The sequence below is a fragment of the Bos mutus genome, chromosome 8 (assembly GCF_027580195.1).
Source record: "Bos mutus isolate GX-2022 chromosome 8, NWIPB_WYAK_1.1, whole genome shotgun sequence".
Taxonomy (NCBI): Eukaryota; Metazoa; Chordata; class Mammalia; order Artiodactyla; family Bovidae; genus Bos; species Bos mutus.
In genome coordinates, this window is record NC_091624.1 from 8,297,765 (window position 1) to 8,314,535 (window position 16,771).

Below are 16,771 nucleotides of genomic sequence, written 5' to 3' on the forward strand. Positions count from 1 at the left end.
AAATAAACATCAAATTTTGAAAATTCAGATGTTCTGTCTAAACAGAGCAAGGGCAGTGTGAACAGCTTAACCAAGTAAACCAGGGGGCAGGGGTGGAGAAAGACTAACAAACTTGGGAGTTTCAGAGGAGCAAAAATCACGACTTAAACTTTAGAGGGCTGAATACTAGTCTTTGACTCTACCTTTTACTGGCTTTGTGACACCAGATGGGTTGCCTGACCAGGGCCAGCTTCATGGACATGTGCCCTGTGTAATCACAAAAGACCCCGCACTTAGAAACACCCTGTCCTTGGTTGAATGCCCTCCATTCTGCCATCTTGACATTCCCAATAATTTTTTTTAACAAGAAGCCATACACTTTCACTTTTCACTGGGTCCTGTAATGATTTAGCCAGTCCTGAGCTTAATCTTTTCAAAATGTAGCTTTTCCATCTCTTTTTTTAATGAATTTATTTAATTACAGGCTAATTACTTTATAATATTGTAGTGGTTTTGCCATACATTGACATGAATCAGCCATGGGTGTACATGTGTTCCCCATCCTGAACCTCCGTCCTACCTCCCTCCCCATCCCATCCCTCTGGGTCATCCCAGTGCACCAGCCCTGAACACCCTGTCTCATGCATTGAACCTGGACTGGCGATGTATTTCATATATGATAATATACATGTTTCAATGCCATTCTCTCAAATCATCCCACCCTCACCTTCTCCCACAGAGTCCAAAACTCTGTTCTTTACTGAGCTGGTTGGGAACTTTCATAAATACGTCACTTAATCCTTAAGAGAATCCTGGTGGCAGGGGGAGATGCTGTAGCTTTTCCATCTCTAAATGAGAATACTTGTTGTTCAGGATTCTCTTATGGATTAAACGATGTATTTATGAAAGTTCCCAACCAGCTCAGCACATGATGTGTTTGTTAAATACATGGTAAGTCTTGTTCTTTACTTTGATCCATTTTGAGACCTGCATCTAACTCTTCTTCTTTAAAAGGAGACATAAGACTAAGGGTTTCCTATTTCCTCCTCACTTTATTTTCACAGACTAGTGCAGTCCATATGTGGGAACGTAAAATCATCATGAATAAAAGTTGTTTTGGGCCAGCTCAGAAATATTAAATGTAATAAAACTTCTCATGTGTTTATGACTGGGTCTGTGGCCTCACATGGACTGGTAGCTCTGATAAAGCTTCTGAGAATTTCAGCAGCACATGGCATTTCAAAAGTGCAACATGCCCCCAAAACAATTAACACTGAGCTTGACCCTTTGCACATATTTTCCAGACAAATAACCCCTTAAATGGCCAGTATCTTACTTCATTGAGTCTTCTTAAGTTATGGGGAAAATATGAGTTGTTACTATGGAGAAGTTGCATCATTTATTTCCCTTGAACTCTCCATTCTTGAGACATTATTAATTTTTAAAGAATGAGAATTCTTCGATTTTAGGAAAGGTCTTCTCTCTTCACCTCTTGATGAAGATATTTTGATGAATATCTTCCATTGTTTGATCTTGTTTTCATGTATACATTTTCTTTATTTTAAAATAATTTGGCATTATGGTTGTGTAGTTTCATTTTTACCTAGAATGGAGTAGAATTGTGCATGAGAGTCGAGGGATTTCTAACAAAATAAATAATAAAATCAGAATGATAAGCCACAGCTAATGAACTATGCACTAGTATTGTCAAGAATTTAAAATGCCTTTTATTCAGAAAAACTTATATATGATTATCTCCCACAGACAAATGCAGAAAATAGAGTTTAATGAGGGGAAGCAATTCGACTACAGTCACATTAACTGTAGCATGAGACTTGAATCCATGTCTGTTGAACTCCAGGGCCTGCATTTTAATCCTTATGATGTCCAAAGCAAAAATATCAGATCTGTGAGGACATATCATAAGGAAAGAAAAGTGCAAGTGAACTGTCACTCATTCATTCAAGAATCTAGCTGATATTCACAGAGCATGCTCTGAGTCAAACACTGTCCCAGGCCACGGGAACGCAGTGCCTACAGTAGAATAATCCTCACTTCCAGGGGCTTAGAAAGTGAAAGGCACAGCAGGCCAGGTAAATCTGCTGTTTGAGTTGTGCTAAATAGTATGAAAGAGAAGTGTAGGGTACTTGGTGAGTGTATAACCAGAGAATGGATCCTGATCTGGTATGGAAAAAAGGAGCTTTTCCTTGGGGAAGTGATAGCAGGGTTAAGACTTGAAGAATGAGTAGGAGTAGGTGGGAAATGAGGGTGTTCGTCTAATCACTCTGTCAATGGAAGTGCCATTACTAGGGTGGGGAAACCTAAAACAGGTTACAGTAGACACAACGGTCAGGGAGAGAAGTGGAGGGAGAGATCTCTTTTGCAGGTACAAAGCCTGAAATCCTTGTGATACAGCCAAGCAGAAGTGTCAAGGAGACTATCTTATATTCAGGTATAAAACTCAAATGAAGAGTTTAGGCTGGAAATACAGATGTGGGGCTAATTGACAAAGTTATTACAAAAGGGTGATATAGGAAGGGATGGACAACAAAGGTGGAAAGAGTAGACCTTTGAAAAGTAGAGGGAAACTTTATCTTGTGATAGTGGAAAGAGAAAAAGAACGTAAGGACACAGGTAGATACAGAAGTTATGTTGTAGTACAACATGTAAGTACTATACTGGTGACTTGGACAAGGGACAACCAAGGCAGGTAGGAAAATGAACTGCTGAACTTCGTGCGAAAGGGGAGAGAGGATTAGAGAAGCAGCAAGGGCAAAGGAGGGTTTCCCTGGTTTTTCAGACAGTAAAGAAACTGCCTGCAATGCAGGAGACCCTGGTTTGATTTCTGGGTCAGTTCAATCCCTAGGTTGGTTCAATCCTTGGGTTGGTTCTATCCCTGAGTCAGGAAGATCCTCTGTAGAAGGGAATGGCAACCCACTCCAGTATTCTTGCCTGAAAAATCCTATGGACAGAGGAGCCTGGTGGGCCATAGTCTAAAGGGTTGCAAAGTGTTGGACACAACCGAGCAACTAAAAATTTCACTTTCTTTCTTTCACACACAGTGAAATATTTGAAAAGATGAAAAAGCATTAACTAGGCTGATCTGTTGCTAGAATTAGCAAGTAGATTACGTTATGCAATATTTAGGACAAACTTATACTAAACTTTTGTTGTTGTTTATCTGAAATTCATATTGTGCTGGGTATCCTGTATTTTATCTGACAGTCCTTTAGGCAGAAAAGTTAGGAAAAAGCACTACTGCAGAGGGTACAAAAAAATTAAAAGCATGAGTCCTGACAAGGCATGAAGTATTTAGGGAATCACAAATAGCTCATAACAAGCAAACTAAGGAGCAATGATAACACAAAGATATTCAAGGGTCATAATATGATGTTTGTTTGCAGGCTTACTTTAGGTGAACAGTTCTGTTTGATGTTCACCAGGTAGTTCAGCCTGTAGCTTGAGAAGCAGGTAGGCAGGTAGGTGTCATATAGGAACAGGAGCATATCAGTTCAGTTCAGTTCAGTTCAGTTGCTCAATCATGTCCGACTCTTTGTAACCCCATGGACTGCAGCACACCAGGCCTCCATCACCAACTCCTGGAGTTTACCAAAACTCATGTCCATTGAGTTAGTGATGCCATCCAACCATCTCATCCTCTCTAGTCAGTCCCCTTCTCCTCTCACCTTCAATCTTTCCCAGCATCAGGATCTTTTCCAATGAGTCAGCTCTTCGCATCAGGTGGCCAAAGTATTGGAGTTTCAGCTTCAACACCAGTCCTTCCAATGCATATTCAGGACTGATTTCCTTTAGGATGGACTGGTTGGATCTCTTTGCAGTCCAAGGGATTCTCAAGAGTCTTCTCAAACACCACATCAATTCTTTGGTGCTCAGCTTTCTTTATAGTCCAACTCGCACATCCATACATGACTACTGGAAAAACCATAGCCTTGACTAGATGGACCTTTGTTGGCAAAGTAATGGCGTCTGCTCTTTAATATGGGAACATACACTATGGTCAAATTTAAGGAAGGAAGGAAAACATACAATTGTTTGAACACCTCTGGTAGATCAGTTCCTTTTTGACATTCTCAATCTCTCTTTCTGTCTCGCTCTCCAGTGGAAGCTTGAGGGAGGTAGTTTCAGCAGTATGTCCCTTTCCCCTGCAAGGGTCTTTGCACAACTGTAATGGGATGCAGTTTCTTTCACTAGGATCGTGAGACTCCATGCAGACATGAAACGTGCTCTTTACTGACGGGAACTCTAATCTAGAGAAGGAGTCTCGTGAATGGCTGAGTCTTCTTTCATAACTCTGAATACTTCAAAAACTGCCATCACCTTCCATGAAGCAAACACACGCACATCTTCTTCCCTAAATGCTCACATTTTTCTGGAGAGTCCTATCCTGTTTACCGTAAAACCAAACAACTTTGAAGGTCCAAATACGTGCAAGTTCTTTAAAGGTTTAAACATGATTCTTCCCCTTGAGATTTATGTGTGTGTACACTCACGGTTTCCAAGTGTTGGCCATTGCCTCGGGGAATAGGACAGCTTGTTTTGGCTACAGTTTGGGAACAGCACAATTGAGACATTGCTCACATAAATGACACAAACCCCACTGGTGATGTCATGGCTTTGCATGGAGATGTTGCAAAGGAGTCCATTTAAAGGTATTGAAAAGGAACACTTGGGTTGATCTTTATCTTGGGCTTCTGAGAAACTGGATCTTTATTATTAATATAACCTCATTATTTTAGGTAACTTGACTACGACTGTGGGTCAGATCACTTTCAGAAATGCATATTTCACATCTACTGTGAACCAGGCATGGGGTTTATTGCTAACATTTTCAGAATGAACTAAATACTATCCCTGTGTATCTCCTTTCTCTCCTGCTCTTTTTCCTCCACTGCTTCATTTTAATTTTTTATTGCTTTAGTCACTGAAAGATACAGTTTGAAATACCCCTTAATTACCATGTTTTATGGACTTCAGAAAAGTTTCCTTTCAGTTCTAAACTGCCTTAAAGATAATGAGTAGAAGGCTGGGTGCAAAGGTCATTTCAAGAAAATGTTTTGTTTATTTTTTAAATCCCATGACAAAAATGGGCTTAAAGCATCTTTTCATTGGGTGGTAGGTAATTGGACCCTGGGTGGGTCAATTTTGAACTGCCAAAATGGCTTTTGGAATGTCTGGCATATTTTGTAAAGTGTTGTGATAAAGGAAATATAAGTGGAAGGTGATGTGGGAGCCTAAAGAGGAGCTCTTGATTCAGACTGGAGCAGGGATGTCGGTAAAGATGTCTGAGAGTGAAGTCTTCTGAAAGGAAGCAGTGCCTGAAGGATCAAGAAGACGACTTTACAGAAGGGATGAAGAAGAGAGATATTTCAGGCAGGGGGAATCCTTTGGATAAATGCCTGATGGTGTGAAACAGCAAGATGCTTAAAAAGTTACTCCAAGGCAAACTCCATCATTCTGCAGACAGATTCCTGGCCTCTAGAGAGGGATTGTGGGTTGGAGGTACTTACCTGAAGTTTTAGAACAGCTGTCAGAGCAGAGACCAGAACCCTAGCTTCCTGACTCCAGATCACTGGTCTTCTGTGCCAGTGTGAGCCCTTTGTTCCGCATGTTTAGACTACATTCCAAGACCTTAATGCTGGTCAAAGTTCCTGTAAATATCCCAGTTATCCCAAGCAACAATACTTACCACAAGTTCCGTGAGAAGTCCAAGACCACCCTATTTGCTAGATGAAGGATTCTCTGGAGGTTTTTTTACGGGATTAACAAACCATGGAATGTCTCTAACTTTCTAATGGGGATGGGTCCTGGCTACTGTTATTTTGAAAAATTCCTTCAAGTAACTTTAAATTGACCCAGGTGGGTCAAAGTTGAAACTGACCCAGCTTCCTCCTACTCCCTCTTTTTCTCTGTTTTCTGCCCTGCTATTGCATTCTCAAAAGTCACTTAAAGACAATTTCTGTTTTGAGGGAGTATATAATTTAATTACCATATTACATAAACTTCCAGAGAGTTCTACTTGACTTCTATCCTTCCTAGAGCCCCTGGTAGGAACCCGGGATATAAGCTGTTTGACCTTGAGCAAACCACTTTTTCAGTTCCATTCTTCATATCTGCCTAAGGAGACTGATCGGACTGGCTGACTTTTCAGATTTCTCCCAGCCCTAAATTTTAATATTTTATTTTTCTAAGTAGTTGCTGGCAGGAAGATTAACTTTCTTGCAAGTTGCTTTCAAAAATTAAATATGTTCCAGGAGTTTGATCTAAGGAAGAGCTAAATTGCCAAGCATGAGCCTTGATGGCTTCCACAATCCTCCCCTTGGTGCTTTGGGCCAAAGAACATGACTGCCTTTTCCCAACTCTTGAAGCTCTCTTCATTCTTCTTGCCCAGCTTCCCGTACATCTCCTTGGATGGCCTGCCGTGTTTCTCCTGCTGCCAAATGAAAACAAAAATAAAACAAAGCCAAAACAGCACTTCTGTAATTTTGTAGAGGGAAATCATTTGAAATAGCTCCTCAGGCTTCAGTGTTCTAAAGCAGCTCTTCAATTTCTCAAGGACAGTTTGTCACGGTCCCCACTTTTCCACCGTCTAAGTGAAGTGATCAAGTAAGTACAAGTCTAAAGATATAGGGATGGAACTAATTTCTCATTAGAGATTGCCATAAAATGGGAATTTTTTCTTCTCTGATCTCGAAATGTGGCAACAATATTTTCCAACAAGGCTAGGTGGGAGGAATGTTGACATCTCTTCATTCCTCCACTGTAAGATCACCACATCCTTTGGACAAGTGATAACACACTTCAATTCATTCCCACACATGAGAAGAATTCCTTTTTTCACAGTGGCACAGTTGGAGGGTTCTGAGAAAATGCTCACAGAAGTCTGCCATACCCGCCTGCTATAGCACAGTTTATACTGGCTTCCTCATTTCATTGCCTCTGACTTCTTACCTTTTCCTTATGTTCCTGTAATAGCATTCTGCTTGGAGTTCCCCAAAGTCCCTATGATGTCTTGGTCCAATTCCTGGCACTTCATGGGAAAGCCCCTCAAGTCACTTGTCCTGAGGATTCTGTCCATATATCCATGAGTTGAATTGTCATCCTAACTCCAATTCCACCTCTATCATGACAGTTCTTACATTATACTCCAAAAACTTGTAAGTATATGCCATTCTTGGAGGAGCGGGTCTCCATCTGATTCATCTGAAAACACTCAGCATGTGCCCAGCGAGGCTCTGGAGAGTGCTGGATAGCCCTTAACTAAGAACTAAGCAGGTATACTGTGATAAATATATCTTCCAAACAAAGATGAGCACACAGTAGACCTTCAATGCATGTGTTGAAATGATTAATAAAACACTCTTAACTAGAAGAAGATAAAATGTAATAGCTTGTAAGGGCACGTGTGGAACAAAAGGTCTGAATAAGAGGGAACTCCTCCTGCCTGTCTGCCTTGAGCTAGGACATCATTATCTTCCTGCCAGAACATCAGATCTTCTTGGGTTTCAAGTATGCTGGCTGGTTTTCAGAATGGAACTTACTCTATCAGCTCTCGCAGCTCTCAGGCCCTCAGATTCCAACTGAATCTATACCATTGTCTTCCCTGAGTCTCCAGCTTGCAGAAGCCCTGAATTTTTTTAGCCTCCATAATCACAACACAATTCCTTATAACAAATCTGTGTGTGTATGTGTGTGTGTATAAGATAAGATTGCTGCTGCTGCTGCTGCTAAGTCACTTCAGTCGTGTCCGACGGATTGTCTAATAGCTTGGTATTTAGGAACAGTGTTTACTATGCAGAAACATTTATGGTGGGCAGGGGAAGTTCTATTTGGATTAGAAGGCTAGCGGTGTGATGCTAGACTAAGACATCTGAACTTTCACCTCAGGGTATGGAAAAGCTTTGGAGTGTTTTAACTAAAGAATAGATGTATCTGATTTACATTTAGAGACATCCCTTTGGCAATGATGTGGATTATGAATTGGGGGGACCAAACTAGAGGTATTTGATATTCCACCTTCAAAACACTTGGTTGATCTGATATATCCTCAGTACCACGTACGTGACAGGCGTATTGCTGTGAGCTAAGGTTGGGACGAGGGCAGAGAGTGGAAACAGTGCATCAGCTTTCCCTGCCTGCCGTGATGTCACCGTCCAGGGCAGTAAAATTATTGGCATGTTTTCAGAAACACTTTAAAGTTCTTTTCAGGCTTAATCCCGGACTCATGACAATTCCTCAATAATATGTATGGACTAAAATATGACTGAGAAAATAAATAACTAAATAAAGTATAGCTGTCACCTTTTGCCCAAGATTTCAAGTGAATAAAACATTAATCAACAATTTTAAAGCACATATCCACTTACAAAGAATTTTCTCATCCCCTACCTTTATGATTCTAAAAAAGCAATGAAAGTAGGTAATCTTTTTGATCACATTTATTTATTGCATGAGGTAATAGACTTTACAGAAGTTAACATTATTTATTCATTATACAGCCAAGTGTAGACTTGAAATTGCATTCTCTAATTTCAGATACATTTTTATTTCATTAGCCTCTCTATAGTAGTTAATAATATGCATCCCCTGAAGGTAGTCTGTAGAGAGACTTGAGCCCTGTAATAGTCTCCCCGAGGAGGTACAAAAAGTGAAATAAACGGAAGAACTCACTAGCCAAGGAAAATCCACGCTCAGGCTGCTGAATCACCTGGGAACCAAGCTGACAGGCAGGTGGCTTTACTCTTGGTGGCAGACCAATATACTTTGCAGGAACTTAAATGGCTTCTTGACATAGACTCTGTTCATGGATTCTCCTGGAGTCATTCACTTATTCATTTACATACTCATTCATTCAGGATGTCATCCAGCTTTTTAAAGCAGGCCAGGCCCAAAAGGATGATCTCATCCTGTCTGGGGAACTCAGACCCTGGAATAGGGTCTGGCAAGAATTTTCTCTCCGGTGTAAGTGGGTCAGGAGGCCTGGGAGATTGAGAATAAGAGAGCTGTCTGTTAAATAGCCCCTCGGAAGGGAAAATGGCCCCTTCTGAGGCCCACAAGGGGACCATGTGTCTGTCTGTCCCAAGTCTCCTCTGGGCCATGTCTGTTTTAAGTTCTGTGCCTGTCTGTTTTAAGTTTTGGAAATAGGAAAATCAACTCATACTCCACCTTCTTTGTACCGAGCAGAGGAATTTCACATGAAACATAAATTCAGTCTAACACCAAAAAGATCCACAGCTTTCCAATTGACTTATGTAAGCCCCAGAGTGGCCTGTTACCAATGAAGGGAATAAGGCTTTGAAGTTAGAGAAAACAGGGTTCAAATCCCACACTGAACATGTTGTGTGAACTCCACCAAATAAGTTATCTTCCCCAAGCTTTACTGTGCTTATTTGAAGGATGGAGAAAATATTAACTTCAGAGCATAGTTGGGAGCAATGAATGGAAAAAATTCAAAGGATATTAAAAGCAGAACCATTTGTTGTGTATTACTCCCTGCCCTACTTATAATTTCTAAAATTGAATCATCACAGAATTCATTTGACTAATGAACCCTGAGATGGAAAGATAATACAGGACTTTCCTGGACGTGACAACCACATCAGTGAGAGAATCCAGAGTTCCAAGTCAAAGCCAGCCTATCTGACTCTACATTCACGCCTATGAGCTTGATGACATAGAATTTCTGTGCTCTTCTCTTGCACTTTTTTGCTATCCTCCCCACAGCTTCCCTTCTCTACCTTCTCTTTCTTCATCACTGAAAACAATCCTGTGGTTCAGTTTAAGATGAAGACATGCAAGCTTGTGGTTTAAATCCAATACAGCCCAACACCAGTGTTCTGTGGTTCTCCTACTCCCGAATCATCCAACTCCGGTCATATATTCAGCACCCAGTAGGTGTTCATCTGTATTTCTTGACAGTTGGTTCCGGAGTAAAAGCGTATCTGAGACTTGCCCACTTGAGAACTGGCAGCTATGACTGTGTGTAGATTGGAGGACATTGTCCAAGATGGAGAGGGTGAGTAGGGAACTAGAGCCTGTGACTGCAGGAGACTGGACGGTATCCAGAATGTTCACCGCAGTTTACACATGTGTCTCTGGTGGTGGCATTTTCCATCTGCTGCACCACCCCTCTAGGTTTGGTTCACAGCAGTAGGGCTTCGGGGAGGCATCAGTACAAGTCTTCCCTTCAACGCACTCTAAATGAGAAGAGTGGAGAGCCACTCTCTACCCCCACCCACATTTAAGGCAGCAAATGGAAAGATGTCAGGAGACCTGAGTTCTTTGTGTACAGTTCCTTTGGTGAAGAGACTATGATGACACTTCACATCTATTGTCACTCTGCTGCCAGAGCCTGAGAACTACACTCTCTAATGCTGTATCTGCACCCCTGACTCCACAGAGACGGCTTTTCTCTGCCCTTCCCAGCATGCAGACACCAGCCCTTTAGCACATCCACTCCCCTCACCTAAGAAACTGGTCTTAAACCATGTTCTCATTGTCCTCTGCATCCAGATTCACAATGTCACAGGGAGAGTGATGCTGTCAAGAACGGATACAGATGCCTTAGCAATGATGATGGTTTGACAAGGACAGGACATGTAGTCTGTTAGAACCAGGCTGCATGGGGTCAACCATTCTCATCCTGTGCTCTATATTCTCATCCTGTGCATATGCTGCTTCCTCTGCCTAGAATGCGATTTACCTTCCTTTGCTGATTTTATTGATCCATCTGCTTTTTGGTGGTTAAGGTGTTTGGGTAAAATATTGCTACACTCTAATTGTTGCTAGGTTAGTTTCCAATGAAGGGCAGTTCTTTACGCTACTGTACACCAAGCATTGTGTGCGGTTCACAACGATGGTATGATATGATGGTACGAACTGCCACAAGGGTCAACATGCTAAGGTTCAAAGTGGCAGAACAGTGATGGTTGCTCGTGTCACCCAAATTTATTTAAAGTGCTACTTTGAAGTGGGAAATGTGAAAAAGGCAAACTTCAGAGGTGGACAGTTGAGCCTGAGTCAGCAATTTCAGTTTTAAAATCCTCAGGAGCTTCTGTGGACACCCCTCTCCCTTTTTGGAGGGACAAACGTGTCAATGTATCTATATTGAAGCTATTTCATAATATTCACTATACATAGATACAGGGGTTAATAAGTACATGTGTATGGTAAAAATTAAATAGTCGACTACTGTATAAAGCAATGAGTCCAGTGTTTTTAAGCATGACCTAATTTAACTTTCATGGTAATATATAGGAGATGAATTTTTCCTTTGCCAATGCAGAATGAATCTCAAAGAAATCATTCTATTTGCTTGGAATAACACTTCTCTGGGGATTTTATCTGTCAGGTCTGAAAATCTATGTTCCTGCTATTTAATAAAATTTGATATTGATGATGGCTTTTCTCAAGGCCCTCTGCTTTTTAGAGGCCCTTGACTTTTTAGCTCTTTGTAGAGAAAAATAGGGAAGCAGAGACTCGGCTGTTTTCCAGATGAATGCTCTCAGACAAAGAACTCCCGGCCAGTTTGGGAGTAGATACCTGCTTGTCTCAGGCAGACCCACCTCTTGGGCCAAGTCCAGAGGCTGGGTCCATTCTCTTCTGTGACGGTTTCCTCCCCCCTGATGACTGGTTGTGTCCGATTTTGTCAAAATGACATCTGGGCACCGTGAGCAGTAGATGCGGTTGTCTGTAGAGCCTGAAATTAGTAGCCACCCAGTGAATGGCCCGCCTCGCTGCTTCCTCTGAAAGGACTTCCAGAAGCAGGGGTGGGGTGGGTGCTCCTGGACTTTAGGGCGAACAGTGTGTCCCGCGGTATTTTATTGCCCCTCTCCTCCATGTCAGCCAGCATGTCCATGCACCCAAAGTGTCCCTTAGCTCCTGGGACCCTGGATATTTGCTTTTTGAGAGGTTGCATGAGGGGATGGTTGGCAGGTCTCTCCCTGCAGTTACTGGTTGCTAGGAAGTTGAATCCTGTTCCTCCACAATCATGTGGTCTCTCTCTGTGTTTTGGAAACAAGAGTATTAACTTCAAGCTTTTTTTTTTATTACTGCCGCTGTTGTTGTTGCTTCGGTTTTTCGCCTTTTCAAAGATTCATTAGGTTGGAGCAGTTTGTTGGACCATGCTCGCGCCCCTGTTCAGAGCTAAATGACTCTCGAGGCGTTGAGTGTGACCCAGATTTTTAATTTGAACTTTGAAAGTCACTGTTGTCTGAACCCTGTGTATTAGAGGGGAAACGGAGAAAAAAATCTAAATATGGGTCCCTATTGGTAGAGACTCGTAGCAGATGAAATAGACGGGGGAGATGCCAAGAGGCAGCAGTACATGGTAGGTCTGGGACAGAAGACAAAGACCCCAACTCCAGACAAGTGGCTCCCTGCCTGTCTGATATCAGCGGAGGAGCCTGTTCCGCTGGCTCTAGGAGCTCACCATCTTAACAGGGGAAAGAGCAAGGTCAAGTTCATGTGTGCTCGTTGGAGAAGTGAGGGGACAGGGGTACTGGGAAAAGTCTCTCTGGGAACCTTAGAAACCAGCAAATTCAGCACCCCTGATTCACAGATGAAATAAGCTAAGAATCTACCCAAGAGTGGGATGAATTGGGAGGCTGGAATTGGATACACACACACACACACACACACACATATATATACTATTGACAGCATGTATAAAATAGATAAGTAATGAGAACCTACTGTAGAGCTCCATGGTGTCCTAAATTGGAAGGAAAACCAAAAAAAAAAAAAAGATGGGATATGTGTATATATATGACTTATTCACTTTGCCATACAGCAGAAACTAATACAGCATTGTAAAGCAACTATATTCCAATAAAAATTAATAAAAAAGAAAAATAGATTCAACTAAAAAAAAGAATTTACTCCAAGAAACAAAAGAAAAAGATCTTTAAAAAATATTCACTGTAGATGAGGATTTAGTGTACCCACTCCCTTCATTAGCACATTCGTTCACTCAGCTCAACATGAATCAGTGGACCAAGCACTGACCCAGGTACTGATGAGGATCCAACCCTGAGCAAAACAAATGGAGTTCTTAGAGTTTTGTAGGGGAAACAGGCAAATGAAAGTAAGCAGATGCCTAATATTCTATTACAGTAATTGCTATAATGGAAAAATAAAACCAAGGTGCTGAGAAAGAAGGGTGGGGATGAAGGAAATCTCCTGGGGCAAAAGTGTTCAAGGAAGATCTCAGTGAAAACTAAAGGATTTGAGTGATAACTAAGCTTGTGGATCTCAGAGCAATAAACATGTCTGGGAGAGGAAACATTTTGTACTGAAGTGCTGAGGGAGAAAGAATTTGGAAAGTTTTTGGATTTGGAGGGGAAAAAAAATACCATTTGCCTGATTGCAGTTAGGTCATTCTGCATCAGGAGACAGGGGGGACGATGATGAAGCAGAAGCAGTTGGGGGTGGGGATCAAGCACAGCCTTGAAGACGATGAATACTAGAATTTTATTCTGAGGACGCTGATAATTATTGAATTTTAACTTACCTTTTGAATAATTAGTACATTCATATGTTCACACAATTCATAAACTTAAGCAAGTATCCATGGAATGGGTCCTTACCATCTCTACCCCAACTGCACAGCTCCTATCTGCACCCTGCCCTTCACAAAGATTGATTGCAGTTTCTTATCTTTCCCACATAGGAAAGGAAGCAGGTGCATATACATTCTCTGTAAGCTCCTAAATCCACACACAAAACACCCTGTTCTGCCACTTGCTTAATCAGTTAATATGTCTTAGAAATCTTTCTCTGTAAATGTAAAGAAATCTCCTTGAATGTTTTTAATATGTACAGGGCACTCCATCTCAGAGTTATGCCATACTTTGTTTCACCAATGGATTTGCTTTTATTTTGTTTTGTTTCTAGTTATTTACTGTTATAAGCAACGCCAAAAACTAATGGCTGCAGGCAAACATCTTTTTGCCATGTACACAAGTCCACCAGTGGGATAAATTCCTAGAAATTTGTGAATCAAAAGGTGTATGTTTTTGAGGATGTCGTGAGAGATGGTAGGTTAGGGAGTTCCAAAAATTGGTCCTTTTACTGAAACAATCATAAGGGGCCAAAACTGACAGAAGCAAACCTTTGAAAAACTCTGGAATCTAATAAAAGTCTTCTAACAACCAGGGGAGTGCTTAATGAAGAACAAAGGTGGCGAAAATTGTTGGTGAGAGAGAGTTGCGGTGCTTTTTCTTACCTGTCTACCATCCCCCATTTCGCAGCTTGCTGGCAGCCGTGGGAAGATGGTCCACATTTCTTGAAACTGCTGGTGCCAGGGAACAGGGAGCAGTGCAGACTGTGTTCTCCAGAGTTTGTATATTTTGACCTATCTGGCAGCTCCCTGAGGGACTATCACTGAGACTTGCTTTTGTTTCACCCCCATGCAGACTGGGTGGCATCTGTCGAAAACATTAAAGGTTAATTATCCATAGCTGCCTGGGGCAAGGGATGACATGTGAGACAGCAGCAGGCAGATCCTAAACTGGGGAGGAAGAAACTGAGAAGGAAGGTTCTTGTGGAAATGATGGTCTGAAAGGCTGTCATGATACAAGGGGATCCCAAGTACAATATGCATGCCATGTTCAGAGCTAAACACAAGGTCTGAAAAGTCCTTTGACTACTCTAGGCTTGCATCTCCTATTGATCTTTGGTTTCTTTACAAGCAAGAGTTGAAGGCTAAGGCAGAGTTGTAGGCAACACTGGTAAAGCACTGAAGGAGTATTTTAGCTCAGAGCCCATCTGCAAAGAAAGACCAGAAGCGTATTTTTATTTTTTGTCTTTTGGTTCCAAGGATTTAAGGAAATCTCTGGAGGTCACTGACTAACTACCAAGATAATGAAACTGAGACTTTAGAGACTAAAAATGACAAGTAAAATAGTTTAGAATAGTTACTAAGCAAATAGATGACTGCAACCCTCAGTGAGCAATAATAGCAAACCCTAGGGAGGGAGAGAGAATATGATTTTCAGAGCTACCACATTAAAATACCCAAAAGTATAGCTTTCAACAATAAAAACTTAGAAAGCATACAAAAACACAGAAAAGTGTAGCTCATTTTTCAGAGGGAAAAAAAGACAATGACAGGAACCCTGAAGAAGCCTCAAAATTAGACTTGGCTACATTATATATTTATACATGTAGTTACCTTTTTTCAAGGCTCTTTATTTCTTTTATTGAGTTACTGTCAATGATCTCTTCATTTTCACCTGAAGAACTCCCTTTTGATTTCTTGCAGAGAGGATCTCCTACTGAAAAATGTGCTCAGCTTTTGTTTATCTGGAAGTGTCTTAACTTCTCCTTTAACTTTTAATTAGAGTGGTTTTTGCTGGATATGGAATTCTTGGTTAGCAGTGCTTTTTTTTTTTTTTTAACACCTTGGTTATGTCAGCCCGCTGTCTTCCACTTTTTGCTATTTTCTGAGATATTATTTGTTAATCTTACTGTGAACCCCTTGAACATGACTATTCACTTCTCTCATGCTGCTTTCAAGATTGTCTCCTTGTCTTTTGATATTTTTATTGTGTCTCAGTGTGGATCTCTTTGTGTTTTCCCTTCTTGGGGATTATTGAGATTCTTGAATGTATAGATTTGGGAAATTTTCAGCTCTTAGTCCTTCAAATATTCTTTCTATTCATTTCTCCTCTCTTCTTCTAGGATTCACATTATACGTAAGTTGGTATACTTGATGATGTCCCACAGGTCTCTAAAAATCTTCAAAATATATTCCAATATTTACTAATGCATTTATATGGGAAGAGTCTTCCAAAGGACTCACAAAATGGCTAAGATTTGTTCTTCGAACCAGATGTGCAGCAGGATACCTCACATGGGGATGCAGGGATACCCGATAGTAGAATGAATGCCCCAGAATTGGCAGAGACTATGACAAGAGTTCTGGGCTTTCAGAGGCTATGGTACTGTCAGGGAATCATCTCAAGTCCTCTGGGACTCTGAAGGACAGATAGTCCCTTCCAATATCTGAGCCACAGTTGTATCAGAAATTGATAGGGGCTTAAGAAAAAATCAGGGCTTCCCTGGTGGCTCAGTAAAAATCTGCCTGCAATGTATGAGACATAGGTTCAATCCCTGGGTCTGGAAGATCCCCTGGAGAAGGAAATGGCAAGCCACTCCAGTATTCTTGTTGGAAAATCCCATGGATAGAGGAGGCTGGCAGGTTACAGTCCATGGTGTCACAAAAGAGTAAGACATGACTTAACTGTGTGGATCACAATAAACGGTGGGAAATTGTGAAAAAGATGGGAATACCAGACCACCTGACCTGCCTCTTGAGAAACCTATATGCAGGTCAGGAAGCAACAGTTAGAACTGGACATGGAACAACAGACTGGTTCCAAATAGGAAAAGGAGTACGTCAAGGCTGTATATTGTCACCCTGCTAATTTAACTTATATGCAGAGTACATCATGAGAAACGCTGGGCTGGGAGAAGCACAAGCTGGAATCAAGATTGCCGGAAGAAATACCAATAACCTCAGATATGCAGATGACACCACCCTTATGGCAGAAAGTGAAGAGGAACTAAAGTTGGCTTAAAGCTCAACATTCAGAAAACAAAGATCATGGCATCTGGTCCCATCACTTCATGGGAAATAGATGGGGAAACAGTGTCAGACTTTATTTTTTGGGACTCCAAAATCACGGCAGATGGTGATTGCAGCCATGAAATTAAAAGATGCATACTCCTTGGAAGGAAAGTTATGACAACCCAGATAGCATATTGAAAAGCA